This window comes from Callorhinus ursinus, unplaced genomic scaffold (genome assembly GCF_003265705.2).
Source record: "Callorhinus ursinus isolate GAN/ISIS: 27379988/994484 unplaced genomic scaffold, GSC_fseal_2.0 scaffold10, whole genome shotgun sequence".
NCBI classification, from domain to species: Eukaryota; Metazoa; Chordata; class Mammalia; order Carnivora; family Otariidae; genus Callorhinus; species Callorhinus ursinus.
Genome location: NW_027397072.1, coordinates 25,398,903 through 25,412,431, shown reverse-complemented (window position 1 = coordinate 25,412,431; position 13,529 = coordinate 25,398,903). Strand labels below are relative to the sequence as shown.

Genomic DNA, 13,529 nt, shown 5'->3' with positions numbered 1-13,529 from the left:
AGTGTCGGCTTTCTGTGGGACCCCCGGTGTCTGTCCCCAGGCCTGGCTCTCAGTGGGGACTCAAAGAATCCCTGTTGAAATAAACCCCCTGTCGGTGGATGGCTCTGACCTCCCCGATGCTGGGCAGGGCAGCTTGCAGAGATAGAGGCTTCAGGCAGCCGGAGAAGGATTTGAGCAGAGACATGGAACCGTATGTTCAGGGACATAAATTCCAAGTGGTTTTTGTTGGGAAAGCTGAACTGAAAACCATTCCATCTGCTCTCACCGTCAACTGCTGTCCCGCATTGGCTCGTCTGAGACCCCTTCCGGCCACCGAGCTCCTCTCCCTGGGGGCTGAGTGAGGCTCTCCTCGAGGGAGCGGGCTAGCCTGAGAGCTCCGTGCCCACTCACCGCCCGGGCCTGGGAGGGCGACGGCTCTGCTGACAGGGGCTGGAGCCCAGACTGAGCGTCCCCATCTTCTGGGAAGGCAGTCAGAGCACGGGGGAGGGGGCTGTGTCCTTCACGGGAAAGGCGTGAGGCAGGGAGGGGGGCAGATGCCCGGGAAGCCCTCCTAGCATTCCCTCCAGCAGGAGGCTGTCACTCAGCGCAGTTTAAACCCATCTTCATTCAATACTCTCATTCCTGAAACATCTTGCAGCATGCCCTCCCATAAATGCATATTTATTTCTAAATTAGATGGCATAAATTCCTGTACAAATCACTTATGCACATCCAAACTTCCAGGAAATAGAAACAGTGAAGTAAAAGGCTATAAATACACATAAATGGAAAAGCAACATTTTGCTCCCACATCGTAGAACAAACGAACAGGTGGACACACGTGCTCTGGAGGCTGCCAGTAACAGAGAGGACACTCCCACGAGCTGCTCTTCTTTCTTTTTAAATCTTGTTTATTCATGTGTCTGATTCAGTGAGCACATCCCCTGCCAGGCAGGGCTGGTATCCTGCTTCTCTACCTGGCTTATAGAGCTGCCAAAGACAGGACATTTATGCTTTAGACGGTGCAGAGTGCATGGTACACAGCTGGTGTGTAATAAAGTCATCCAATCAATATTTTCTTAACACCTACTTTGAGCCCAGCTCTGTGGCATGTGCAGGGGGTTCAAAGAGCCGGACGGGGTCCCGCCCTCGTGGAGGGAGCCCAACAGAGTAGCCGGTGTTTGAACCAGGCTGGGGATGGCTAGGCCATTTGAGGCAGATGAGCAAAGGAACAGCATTGAGCCGGGGAGGCGTGTGTGTGAAGGCCCACAGTCCTGCAGGGGCCTGGTGTGCCATTGGGGGGGGGGGCTGTCGCTGGGCAGCTATGGCCAGAACCCCTGAGGGAACGAATGGAATGGTGAGTGAAGAGGCGAGGAACTGGGAGGAGGTGGGTCTGGAAGCTTCTAGGTGGGAAGTGTGCGGTCAGCCTTGCCTCTCTGGCCTTCCCACCTGGGGGCCCACTCGAAGCACACTTTCTGCCATGTATCTCCAGCCCAAGAGGAAGAGGACCGGATGGCTGGTGCGGAGGCGTCTGGAACCACATAGGAAGGGAGAGGGCCAACCCTCTGTCCTCACCCAGTGCAAAGGCAGGCGTGGACCCAGGCCAAGGCCGGAGGATCTGGAGGTCGGGGCTTCATTCGGAGCCTGGCCCACAGCCTCCACAAAGCCTCCACTCACGACCCTGTTGAAGCCGCCAGGCCTCTAGGTTTGAACGAGGGGCTTTGCGTGGCTCTAGTAGGGGTTTCCTTCATGGAAGGCCTGCTTCAGGGCCAGTAAGCCCCACCCCCCACCCTCTGGTGAGTCCATGGCTCCAAACCCCTTCCCTGCTCCCCAAGGTTGGGGGCTTATGTTCTTTCCATTTTCCTCAGACCCCTGGGCAGCCTCCCAGAGCCGGGGGAGCTCCGAGCACAGCTGGTCATGTCTGCTTTGGACGAGGGAGCTTTAAATGCTTTCCTGGGAACAAATCTCACAGGCCGGGGTGCAGTGTGTAGATACTGGACGTCTAGAGTTGGGGGTTGGGGGATGCATAAGGGAAAGATCCATAAAGAGGGAGTCAGGGGCGTCACACAATCCTCCCTGACACAGTACATGGCCTTGGGCCTGGAGAACTTGTGTGACCACCCGCCGCAGGCCCCACACCTCAGTGGTTTCAGGCCTCAGAGTCCGGACGTGTGGCCGGAAGTGGACATGAGGCGTCAGACTGAGCCTCACTCCAGAGGCTGGGGGGAGTTGGGAGAAAGGTGGTTTACTCTCTACTCCCACGTGTCCATGCAGAGTCTGGAGGAGCATGGAGAGGGCAGGAGAGGAGGTCTGGAGGAGCCGCCAGGGTGGTCAGTATAAGCAGCCGGTTCTGGTCTCAGGGAGCTGAGCAGACTTGCAGACATTTGCAGGTGGCCCAAAATGGAGGGCTGGGGAAGGAGGTCTTGTTTGAGAGCCATCTGGAGCCAGGGTCGGTATGATCCACGCAAACTCAAAGAACACAGGACGGAGGGGCCCATGCTGGACACCCCCAAACTATAAAGCCCCCGGGCAAAGTCACCTTGGCAGTGGGGGTGGTTTGGGCACTGGCTCTGGCCGGTGCTGGGACAGGGTGGGAGCGCCTCTGGCATGACCACAGGAAGACCGTTGCTCCAACACCGGCCCCGGCACCTGAGGCAGGGAGAGCTGAGGGCTAGAGGTCTATGGTCCCCGTACTGAGAGCCTCAGGGTGGGCGGGAGCTACTACGCAGCCCAGAGGGTTCTCACAGCCCTCGGGGGTGGGAGCCACCAGACGATCGGGCCAGGTCAGGCCAGAGGAGAGGGGGTCAAGGCTGCCAGTGTTGGCTCTGCCCGTGACCCACCGGCACCCAGCTTCCGACTTATCTGGTCAACGAGGAGAGTGCAGCCCTCTGGGATTCCTTCCAAGTCTGCCATTCTTGACACCAGCTGGGCTTCTCCAGGCCCTGCTCGGCCCTTTTCCATCTTCCAGCCTGAGCCACAGCCCGTCGAATGGTGGGCCACCCTCCGGTGTATGCGGCACTACCGTGGGTTTTCCAAGAAACTGCTAACAACTGGCAGTTTCCTTCCTGAGAAGTAGGGGAAACATGCGGAACCCTGTTCCCCTACCTCACCCTACCACGGGCCCTGGGGAGGAGGCACCACCCCTCCTTGACTTCTGAGGCCCCTGTGGCGTTCTGTGAATGAGCCTGGAAACAAACCGTCAGAGGAGAGAAAATAAGCCACTCATCCCAAAATAGCTCCCCGAAGCTCTGCCGGCTGTCTAACCCCACGCCTTTGCAGCAGAGGTGTTCTGGTATTTTGATAGAGCAGAGAGGGCCCACCTGATGGATCCTTCTGGAGTCTCTCTCTCATGGGGAATGAGTTTGCGGTGTGTGCGTGAAAACAGGCTAGGGCAGGAGTGAGTGTTCTGGTCTCGGGGCGATGGGTCAAGTTCCGCAGACCTCTCGCAGCTTTCCCTGGTGGAGAGACGGATTAAGGGGCAGGCTCAGGGCCAGAGGCACGCGGATCAGAATCCAGGGAGGAAAAGTTGGAGAAATGTTCCTCCGCACTGGTCACCAGGGCTTTGAGCACAGAGTAAGCACTAAGGGCCCAGCTGAGCCAGAAGAAAATACCAACCCCCCCACACCCCATAATTAGGGGTAAGAATTTGAATAGCTAACATATCCTGTGCTGACAGGTTTACTTCAGGGCCCATGGGCAGAATTCAAAGAGTCGGTGAATTTGGGTGGGAAAGGTTTTTACATCTTTATTTTCACTAACTCAGCCAAAATGTAGCTTTCCCTGCTGTTATGAAGGTTCGCAAGGGACCTCAGACATTTTAGCAGCGTCTATGATTTGTCACCAGTAGAAATCCCAGAGACAAGTACCCTTGTTGCAGATAGCTGAAATGATTGTTTAAGCTCATCACAGCTTCAGAATTACGGCGGTTGCTAGACCTGTCACTCAATCTTGCTGACGTGTTAACAAAAAAGCACGTGTGATACGGTATCACAAATTTGAGGTTTTAAAAAATATTTTGATAACTGCATTTCAATATAATCGGTTTCCTTTGTAATCTGATGTATTCTCTTCTATGCATTTAAAAATTTGACTCTGCAGAGAGGTTCATAAACTTCACCAGATTGCCTTAAGAAAGAAGCTAAGGACCTACTTCCCCCAGATAACCTGGCATCACCCTCCCACCCAACCAGCCAGTGTGGTGGGTGCAGGGCTGATAGGACCCACATGGATGTACAAATGTTTTGGGGGCACAGAACCCTCTATTCAAACTAAAGTGTGTCAGAAAACCCAGGCCATCCTGTGAGGGTGGAGCTAGCTGCTGGATTGGATTGGAGGGAGGTTTCTTGAGCTGCCTTCCATCCACCCCTCATCGGCATGTGTCCTTCCTTTCCTTTCCCTGTTCCAGAAAGCTCCTTGGACATCCTAGGTTTGCACAGAGCACACCTGCAAACCATCACCCTCATGCAACCTCTCTCTGGAGGCCAGAAGAACATCACTACGGTGTCGTCTTGTGGGTGGCATGCGCACCTCGTCCTGCCATACTGCCCTGCCCAATGGAGGTCCTGCCTGAAGGCAAGTCTGGGGTGCAGTCGGGGGGTGTCATTTATCAATGCCAAGTGAGGACTCTGCGCGCATGCGTGCATGAAAGAAACAGGAGAGAGAGGGCATCCTATCCCAGGGCGCTCTGGGATGGAACACAGGCTCCACCCCTTACTAGCCGTGGGATCGCAGTATTCACGTGGTAATCAGTAATAATAACCCCCACTTTATTTTTTAATTGTTTTTTAAAGATTTTATTTATTTATTTGACAGAGAGACACAGCGAGAGAGGGAACACAAGCAGGGGGAGTGGGAGAGGGAGAAGCAGGCTTCCTGCTGAGCGGGGAGCCCCATGCAGGGCTCAATCCCAGGACCCTGGGATCATGACCTGAGCCGAAGGCAGACGCCTAACAACTGAGCCACCCACGTGCCCCAATAACCCTCACTTTAAAAGGTTGTTTGGGGATTAGAGGAAGCAATGCATGCAAAGAGCTGAGCTGGCTCCATAAACTCCCACCGCTATGCTTTCTCTGGGGAAGAGGTCTGTACCTGCCCTGGTCTCCTCCAGCCATGGCCACAGCCTCCTCCAGCCATGGCCACGGCCTCCTCTGGCCACAGCCACAGCCTCCCTCCCTTCCTCTGCCTCTGAGGCAGCTCCCTGACCATAGTGAGCTCAGAGCTGGTTTTTACTATCCAGGCCCGAAACCCTTCGTTCTCCCCCTCTTTGCACGCCCGTCCCTTGGCCTCCCCGGGTGTTCTGGCGGTGGCCAGGCTCACCCAAAGAGCACACACTGGGGCCACTGTCTTATCATCTAATAATTGGCTTGACATGTAGAATGGTCCTTGAGGGCTCTGGGATGATGGTGCTGTTTTCAAATGCAAAGATACTGTAATTTTGCATCTGTGCTAGGCAAGATGCAAGCAGAAAGGTAAAGGGAGACAATGAAGTCTCATCGCAGGGGACCACATCGCAGTCCCCTGTTTTCTGTGAAATTTGCAAGAGTAATACATGTTTTCCATAAAGACACTCTTCAAAATTGTATAAATTTCAGGCTCCACAAAACCTAACCCAGCCCTGGGTTCTCCCCTGGGTCTGTCCTGCCTGGAAGTGGACCCCTCCTACTGTTGCCATTCGGGACTGGCAGATAGATTTGGGGGTGAAAGTCACAGAGAGCATTGCACTTTGGGTTAAGGAATTTGATGATTTGCTGGAGCAGAAGGGGGCGCCATCCTCAGGGGAGCAGAGTTTCCCTCCCTGCTCTGCCTGTGGCTCTGAGCCTAGGAGTACCCCCTCTGTAGAATGCCGCTGAGAAGCCTGACCCACCCACAGCGCACAAGATGGGTAGAAAGAGCAAAATGTACCCATTATCTGTCAGTGTGCTGAGGTGCCAATGTCCGTGATGATTGCAAAAACACACAAGACATTAATTTAAGGATGAAAAGGCCAGAGGTGAATCCCCCACCTCAGCCCCTGACAAATCATGGAACAAGGTGCACAGCCTGTGTGTGCTTAAGAAATAAAACGGGGAAACGTGCAACAGGTCCCTCATGGTTATCAGTGGGAGTCCAGGGGCTGGGAGGGGAAAACAGTCATCTCCCGTTTCTGCAGGCTCAGACCTCTTGGAGTAGCGCCTGGAACAGATGACCAGGGAAAAGCATGTGGGCTCAGGCAGGACATGGAGGAGAAAGGTGAGAAGTGAAGGACAGCTCCCTCAGCAACAAGGCTGGGCTTTGTCATTACTTCTGTCCGTGGCCCAATGTCCCATCTGGGCTCACACCCCACAGCCCTCTGACACATTCCCTTCTTTGTTCCACACATCTAATCAGTTGTTAAAATCGAAAATCCCTACCCTCGATCTGCTCTGCGTGGTCCCCTGCTCCTACATCCTACAGGCCACCATTCTTTCTTATCTGGACAAGCGCCACAGACATCTCATGCAGGGCTTCCAAACAAACGGGCCACGGGTATGCTGTGAGTTCCATCTCCTCAGCCCTCAGGGTGCCCGACCAGGGCTGGGAAGACCAGAGCCTCCAGACCAGTACTTTGCAGCCACAGGAAATCTCATTTGTTAATCTCACTGTGCAATTCGAATGTTGTCGTTTTTTTGTGTGTGTTGCTTCCATGGGGGGAAACCGGGGGAAGCATCCATCTCCCAAGGGCTTCCCTCTGCCCACTCAGACCCATGCTTGGCACTGTGGTCAGATTCATTCATCTCCGTGGGGTCCAACTTCAATAGCGTAGCTTGCCTTCAGCGTGGCCATCAAGATTCTGAACGATATGAAAGTTATTGAAAGCTACAAGAGCGGGCCAGAAGACCCAACTCCAGCTTGAGATGTGTGGAGAAAGGCAGCCTGGGAGGACATTTGGAGATGTCACACCTGCTTCTTCAACTGGGATGGTAGTTCTCAGACTCCACAGTGTACAGGTATCGCCTGCTCTACCTGTGAAAAATGCAGATTGCAAGGCCTCCTCCTGCCCCACCAGAATTTTCATTCATTGTATTTGCAACCAGACCCAGAGGTCTGCATTTTTAGAAAGCACGCTGATTGTGCACACAGGGGTTGCACAGACCTTACTTTGAGAAACCGAATGGTCTCAGCTAACTGACACACTTCACCCAGTCAGCTCATATGTAAGATAAAACAATAGCATATGGGCAGGAATTCGTAGTAAAAAAAAAAAAAAAAAAAAAATTCAGCCTAAAACCCCAAATCAAATGTATCACTTTGAAAAAAAAAAAAAATATATATATATATATATCTACGAATAAGGGATCATTAAAATATGGAAAGCAGTTGAAAGGAAGACCATCTGGGCAAACCAAAGTTACTCATCCCTGAGAACATTCTCCCAGAAAGGCAAACTGCATGGAAAAGATTAAATGTAAACCCAAAGAAAAAAGAAAGTCTTGCAATTCTGGAAAGAAATTTTTTATCATCTATAACTCAGGCACCCATCAGGCAGATGAACACCGTAAAGTGCTCTCTAAAAGGTACCAACACGGAAGCTGTACCAAAGACAAGGAGTATGTATGTGGCTGAAAGCTGGCTTGGGGGACGTGCACATGTTCCTTTAGGTTTCCAGAACGGAGAGAACTTTCTTCATGGCATCATTATCTTCAGCGTGGGTGGTGCCGCAGGAACAGTTCCAGCCAGCTCAGGAACCTGTCCCCTTACTCAGCTGGATGGTTCTACAGGTCGTCATGACTTTTTCTGATTCCCAGATGGAGGCATGGTAAGGCTTATAAGCATGCCAGGAACTCATCAGGCAAGTGGCACCGAATGTTTGAAATCCAGACGGACTTGAAAACATAACTTGCCTTGTCACCATGATTTTGGAGAGAGGTTTGGATTTTTCCACCCCTGCTGCCTCCTCTGCCTCCTTGGCACACCTCTAAAACCATTTCCTGACAGGTCAAGACTCTGCTTAGAGTATGGAGTGGAGCGGAAGACTCAGGAACTATTCTGAGTTGCTGATAGGTGATGGTAAAATCAAGAGTCACTGCTGGCTTCCTTCACCCAGGACAAGAGGTGTGGTCCTTCCTCTTTGCTGGAGGAAGACAAGGAGGTGGTTCTGGACGGGGCAGCATCATCTGGCTTCATAGACCTGATTTGGGCTGGCTGGACAGCAATGGAACAGGCACCCGCGACTGTTTCCCCAGAGGAAGCGTGGGATTTCTTGGCTTGCCTCTCCAAGAGATCTCGGTGAACTGGCTCAGGGATGATGATTCAGGAGGAGGCTGAGAACCAGCGTGAGGAAGTGCTCAGAGAAGAAGCCTGTTCTCAGCTCTTGTGTGAAGAGCTATTTTTAACTGGGGTAAAATATCTGTCAAGGAAAGAAACACAAAAGCCTCAATTAGATCCTTTTAGAGGTGCCCCGCATCCTCATCTTAGCCAAATGCAGAATGGCCAAGTATTAAAAACATTGAGCTGGGGCCAAGTGTTGCCATTATAAATACCCTGTGGGATACAATCACAAATAGGAAATGTTATTTTAAATGTGTAATTGGTGCTGTGCTTTTGTTACAAAAACGTTTAATGTCCAGATTTCTAGTTTGACTCTAGAGGGCAGGAACAGCAATGCGGCCGCGCCGTCTGCTGCAAGATGACTCTGACCTTCACACTGTGATGCACACTTAAAACCCTCAGCAGACACACTCGTCGGAGCCCATGATGGCCATGTCGGCCGGCCTGCCGAGCTAGCCTTTTTCTTCACCTTTAACTGGTGAAGAACAATTCCTCTTCCAACTCCTGGATGTAAAGAAGTCTCAACCAGGACTTCTTGAAAAATTCATGGTACATACAAAATTAAATATCAAAAATTTAATTAATGGAGCTTTTAAGGGCTAATTTGTTTATTATTTTACCAAAGAATTCTACCAGGATTAGAATTGTAATCTAATCTACTATTCTGCCTTGTGTTGTTAGTGTATTTGTTCAAAGGGCTCTACGGGTGGCCACAATCAGATCCACCAGTCAAGATCATTTCACCACGTGGGGACTCAGGGAGGGGCAGAGGGTGAGGCCTCAGGGGTCAGTCCTGCGAGGGCTTGGAGCACAGAGCCCAGCCCCCAGGGGGCTGCCTGCCGCTGAGCGGGCCTTCGGCACCCATTTGCTGAATGGCTCACTGGCTAAGTGAATGAATAAGTTAAGGAATGGAAAGAGATACGAGCAGGGGCCAAGGGAAGAGGGGTCTGCACGTGAAGGCTATGCATGCACTAGGTAAGGTGAAGTCAAGGGGCAGACTAGAGCCGGCAGCAGGATAAGGTCAATGCTGTTGGGAAGCCAGGATGCATACGGAGAAGACAGGACAGGAGGGAGGCTGTGACAGGGCAGTGTGGCCACAGGTGGGGGGTGAGTCAGCGTCCTGGTAGGCAGGTCAGTAGGCATCCCGAGAGCAGGAGACATGGGCCTCGGGAGCAGTACTCCAGGCCCCAGCCAGGGTGAGTTGTAGAAGGAACAGAACTTGGGCCAGCTGTCAAGACCCAGAGCCCCCAGATGGCACCTAGACCAGGAGCTGGAGGCAGGGCTTGGCCACGGGAAGACAGCCTGTTAGTAGACCTGAGACCCAGGTCAGCAGAGGAACCTGGCCAGGCCAGCTCCAGGGCAAATCCCCTGAGCCACTCAGCTTTCATTTCTCCCCAACTTAGGAAAGAATCCACCAAGGGAGCACCGCAGGGATGGGCCCACACAAAGGTGATCCAGCGTTCCCGGGGAAGGAGTCTGGGAGGCTAGAAAAGCAAGGAGCCAACAGGTCATGGCACTCCGCAGAGAAGGTAAGCCTAAGCTTTGCAAGTTACTTTAGGCTTTGATTTGAACATGTGACCGGCTGTCCTGAGCCCTGAATGCTTTAACTGATAATCAACGGACCAACAATGATTTGGTGAGACCTGCAAGGTGGCTAGCTTTGTGCTTCCCCTGTTAGGGGACTGGAGGCGTGAAACAGTCATGGAACGGATGAGTGTATACTAAGTAGGCATAGTATGTCGCCATACACAGAGAAGGAAACAAGGGTGCAAGAGGGTTACAAAAAATGCCGCAGATGAGCATGATCAGGGAGAGCTTTCGGGAGGAGGTGCTGGTGCCTTGGGCCTGCACTGGCTGAATTCCATTTTGCAGGTGAAAACCCTGAGGCACAACAAGGTCAGGGCTAGGAGCATCCAATGAGCGAGGGCAAGCCAATCCTGGAGGCCCCAGGATCTTTCCTAACACAAAAGAGCTGCATTCCTTTCTCCTGCTAATTGGAGAGCTGGCTTTGGCTTTAGGGTGAAGGTTTTAGTTAGTTGGGTTTGTTTGGGCTTTTCCTTTGTTTTGTTTTGTAGGGGTTACAGAAGGAAGGAAAGGGGAGGAGATGACTTTTCTTCCTTCAGTGGCAGGACCGGTTCTGTGCTTAGGCACTGCATGAGAAGGCCCGGCTCTGGGCCATGCCAGTGAGCAGGGCGAGACAGGTAGCCTCTGGCTGTGCCCCTCCCCACAGGCCAACACGGCGTGACGGTGGTACCGGTTTCCTGTGGCTCTAGCCCGTGGTGGCAACTCAGTGCCTGCAACTGACGCAGATTTATCGTCTTAGATCCTAGGCCAGAGTCTGACTGGGTGTCGACAGGGCTGTGTTCCTTTCTGGAGGCTCACAGGGAGAATCTGTTTCCTTGCCTTCTCCAGCTTCTAAGGGCCACCGACGTCCCCAGAGCCAATAGCAGCCGGTCAGGTGTTTCTCACGTGGCACCACTCTGCCTTTCCCTTCTGAGGATCCTGTGACCCCACGGGGCCCACCAGATCATCTATCCTACAGTCTCCCTGTCCTAAAGTCAGCTCGTGAGCAACCTTAACTCTGTCTGCAACACTGATGCAACTAACCTGTTCCCCGGTTTCTGGGATTCAAACGTGGGCCTCTTCGGAGAGCCACTGTTCCGCCTCCACCTTGCCAAGGTCAGAGGATCGAATATATTCTATTTCACAATCTGCTGGCTGGGCTTATAATTGTCAGTATCTGGAGATCTGGTGTGTGTCGGCTTCTGTTCGTGCTCTTCTCCTGGCCCCAAACACCAGTCCTGCTCTGGGGGAAGCGGTAGCTGTCTGAGGCCCTCAGCGCCCAGGGGAAGCACCCAGTACACCCAGTACTCGCCTCTGGCCAGCAGCCGGCAGCCGCCCCCCTCCCCCAGGGGCACAGCGTCCCAGCCCCCCCCCCCAGCCTGTGAGTCTCCAGGGAAATGCGTCACCTTCCTCATCTTACCTCTGAATCCCAACACTGCTCTCCTTACAAAAGCATTCCTCCCAGCACAGCTCAATCTCCAGCTCTTTCTGCCTTTTACATAAGAAGGGCAGAAGCAAGGGAAGCAACCTCCTAATCATCTGGGCTCCAGGAGCAGACACATCAAAGGACTCCAAGCCCTCAGGAAACAGGAGCGGAGCCCCGCTTACATCATCCTGCAGCACATCGCTAAGCAACTGTGGGATCCACACCGGTTTCCATGGAGATGTCACTTCATCGCCATTCTCCAGGCCAAGCGGAGAAGTGCATCCAGGGGGAATGAGTATGCTGGGCTGGACCAGAGAAGGACAAAATCTGGTAGCACAAACCTATCAAGGTGGAAGGTTGATGCGAGAGAGCTCTTCAATGAGAAGAGGAAGGAGGATGAGCACCAGATGGGTCCTGGAATCAGCCCCCGGTGCACCTCACCTGGCCCACCCCTCTCAGCACAGGCAGCAGCCGAGAGAGGCCCCAGACTCCTGCCCAGTCCTGCACAGTGGTTCAGAGGCCAAGCTGAGGCCAGAACCCAAGCCTCCCCGTGCAGGGCCCAGCCTCCATGAAGGAAGGCACCAGGGAACAGGAATAGCCTTTCTCTTGTTGGCTCAGGCAAGCAAAGATGGTCTTGCCCCTTCTGCTTCCTGTCTAGCTCTGGCCTGCCTAGCACCGACCGTGGCTTCCAGGGACACGGCCCCCCTCAGCAAACCCTAAGGCTACGAGGGGTGGCCGTGGGAAATGACCACAGTGGAGGGGAGCGGGAGGGAATTCATGTTGACTGAGCGCTCGCCATGCGCCAGGCTTGTGCCTCGTGCTTCTTCTGGGCAACCCCCGCTAATGCTCAGATTCCATCCATGGAGCGGGAGAGCCGCCTTCACAGTTCGGGGCGGTGGGGTGGCTTATTCAATGTGATGATAAGAGCAGACTTTCAGAAGCCACTTACTGCGTGCCAGGCATTGTTTTAAGTTCTTTGTAAATATTAACTCATTTTGTCCTCATACCAAACCTAGGGGGGGCGGGGGCAGCTGATTATCTACCGGCTAATAAGTGACAGAGCCAGGCTCTGAAGCCTGGGGTGGCATTTCCACTGCGTATGTGACCCCACTATTGACACTAAAGGTAACAGTTCAGGAGGTGCAGGGGCAAGCACGCAGAGATGAGCCGGCCATAGATGGGTTGCTGAAACAGGATGCCCAGTGGGATTTGTCTTCATGTTCCAGAATTGCAGCCGAAGGCCAATGCCAAGGGTAAAAGGCACTAAGGATCCCATGTTCTCGGGTCAGAAATCCACCTGCAGTGGTGCCAACCCCTCCCTCAGACTCGGGGACAGAACTGTCTCCCACCAAACACCAAGTGCTCTGCCCACCCAACCTGCTGGAGGTTCCAGAAGGTGTAGGAAGAGGCCTGGGGGAGGACAGGGGAGGCAGGGCCTCTGGGGGTGGGCGGAGGAACCTCATGGTGAGAGTTTCCTCTCCTGCAACCTGGCGAGAGGATTGTCAGACACTCCCTGGTTCCTTGAGTGTCTGCGTCAAGGGGAGGATGCTGGCCTGTTCCGAGGCTGGGCTGATGTTCGCTGAGCTGCAGATCCCAGCCATCCCTGACTCTGCTGCTGGAGTCCTGCAACAAGAGGAGTGTTGGGCTGTGTTCTGGGAACACTGGTCCGATGTAGATCCTCCCCTACTGTGGGGGAGCAGGAGGGTGCATGGCAGGTTACTCTTACCCCAAGATTAGTGCCAACCTTTGTCAAGATTTCCAAAGGCAGAGTCCTTGTAACTTTCAAAGTTTCCCCATTCTACTTTGTAATTCCTCCTTCCTGCCTTCCCTAATTCCTATCTCCAAGAACATTTCCCCATTGATCTGTTTTTTTAATCACTATACATTAGCTTGTGCTTTCTAGAATTTTTTGTAAATGTAGTCATAGATTGTATACTTGATATTGTTTAGCTTCTTTCATTCCACATAATTATTTTGAGATACACTCATATCTGTTCCTTTTCCTTGTGGAGTAGTAGTCCATCATGTGGATATACTTTCCTTATCCATTCACTTGTTGATGGGCATTTATTACAAATAAAGCCACTGTACATATTTGTATACAAGTCTTTGTTGTGGACATATGTCTTAATTTCTCTTGCTAAGCACCTGAAAGTAAAATGGTTGAATCACATAGTAACTGTAGGTTTAACATCCTAAGAAACTGTCAAACTGTTTTCCAAAGTAGTTATACTCTCTTATATTCCTACTACTAGTATCCCAGTTTCTCCGTATT

The 13,529-nt window shown here is 52.6% G+C and overlaps 1 long non-coding RNA gene across 1 annotated transcript; it reads right to left on the bottom strand.

Annotated features, from left to right (window-relative positions):
• Nucleotides 1-4,794: 4,794 nt before the first annotated feature.
• Nucleotides 4,795-12,029, bottom strand: LOC141373568 (uncharacterized). Its single transcript, XR_012379688.1, has 3 exons — nt 11,249-12,029; nt 10,873-11,071; nt 4,795-8,344 (listed from the first exon to the last, which is right to left on the bottom strand). It is a non-coding gene; the product is annotated as an uncharacterized lncRNA (long non-coding RNA).
• Between the last annotated feature and the right edge of the window lie 1,500 nt (nt 12,030-13,529).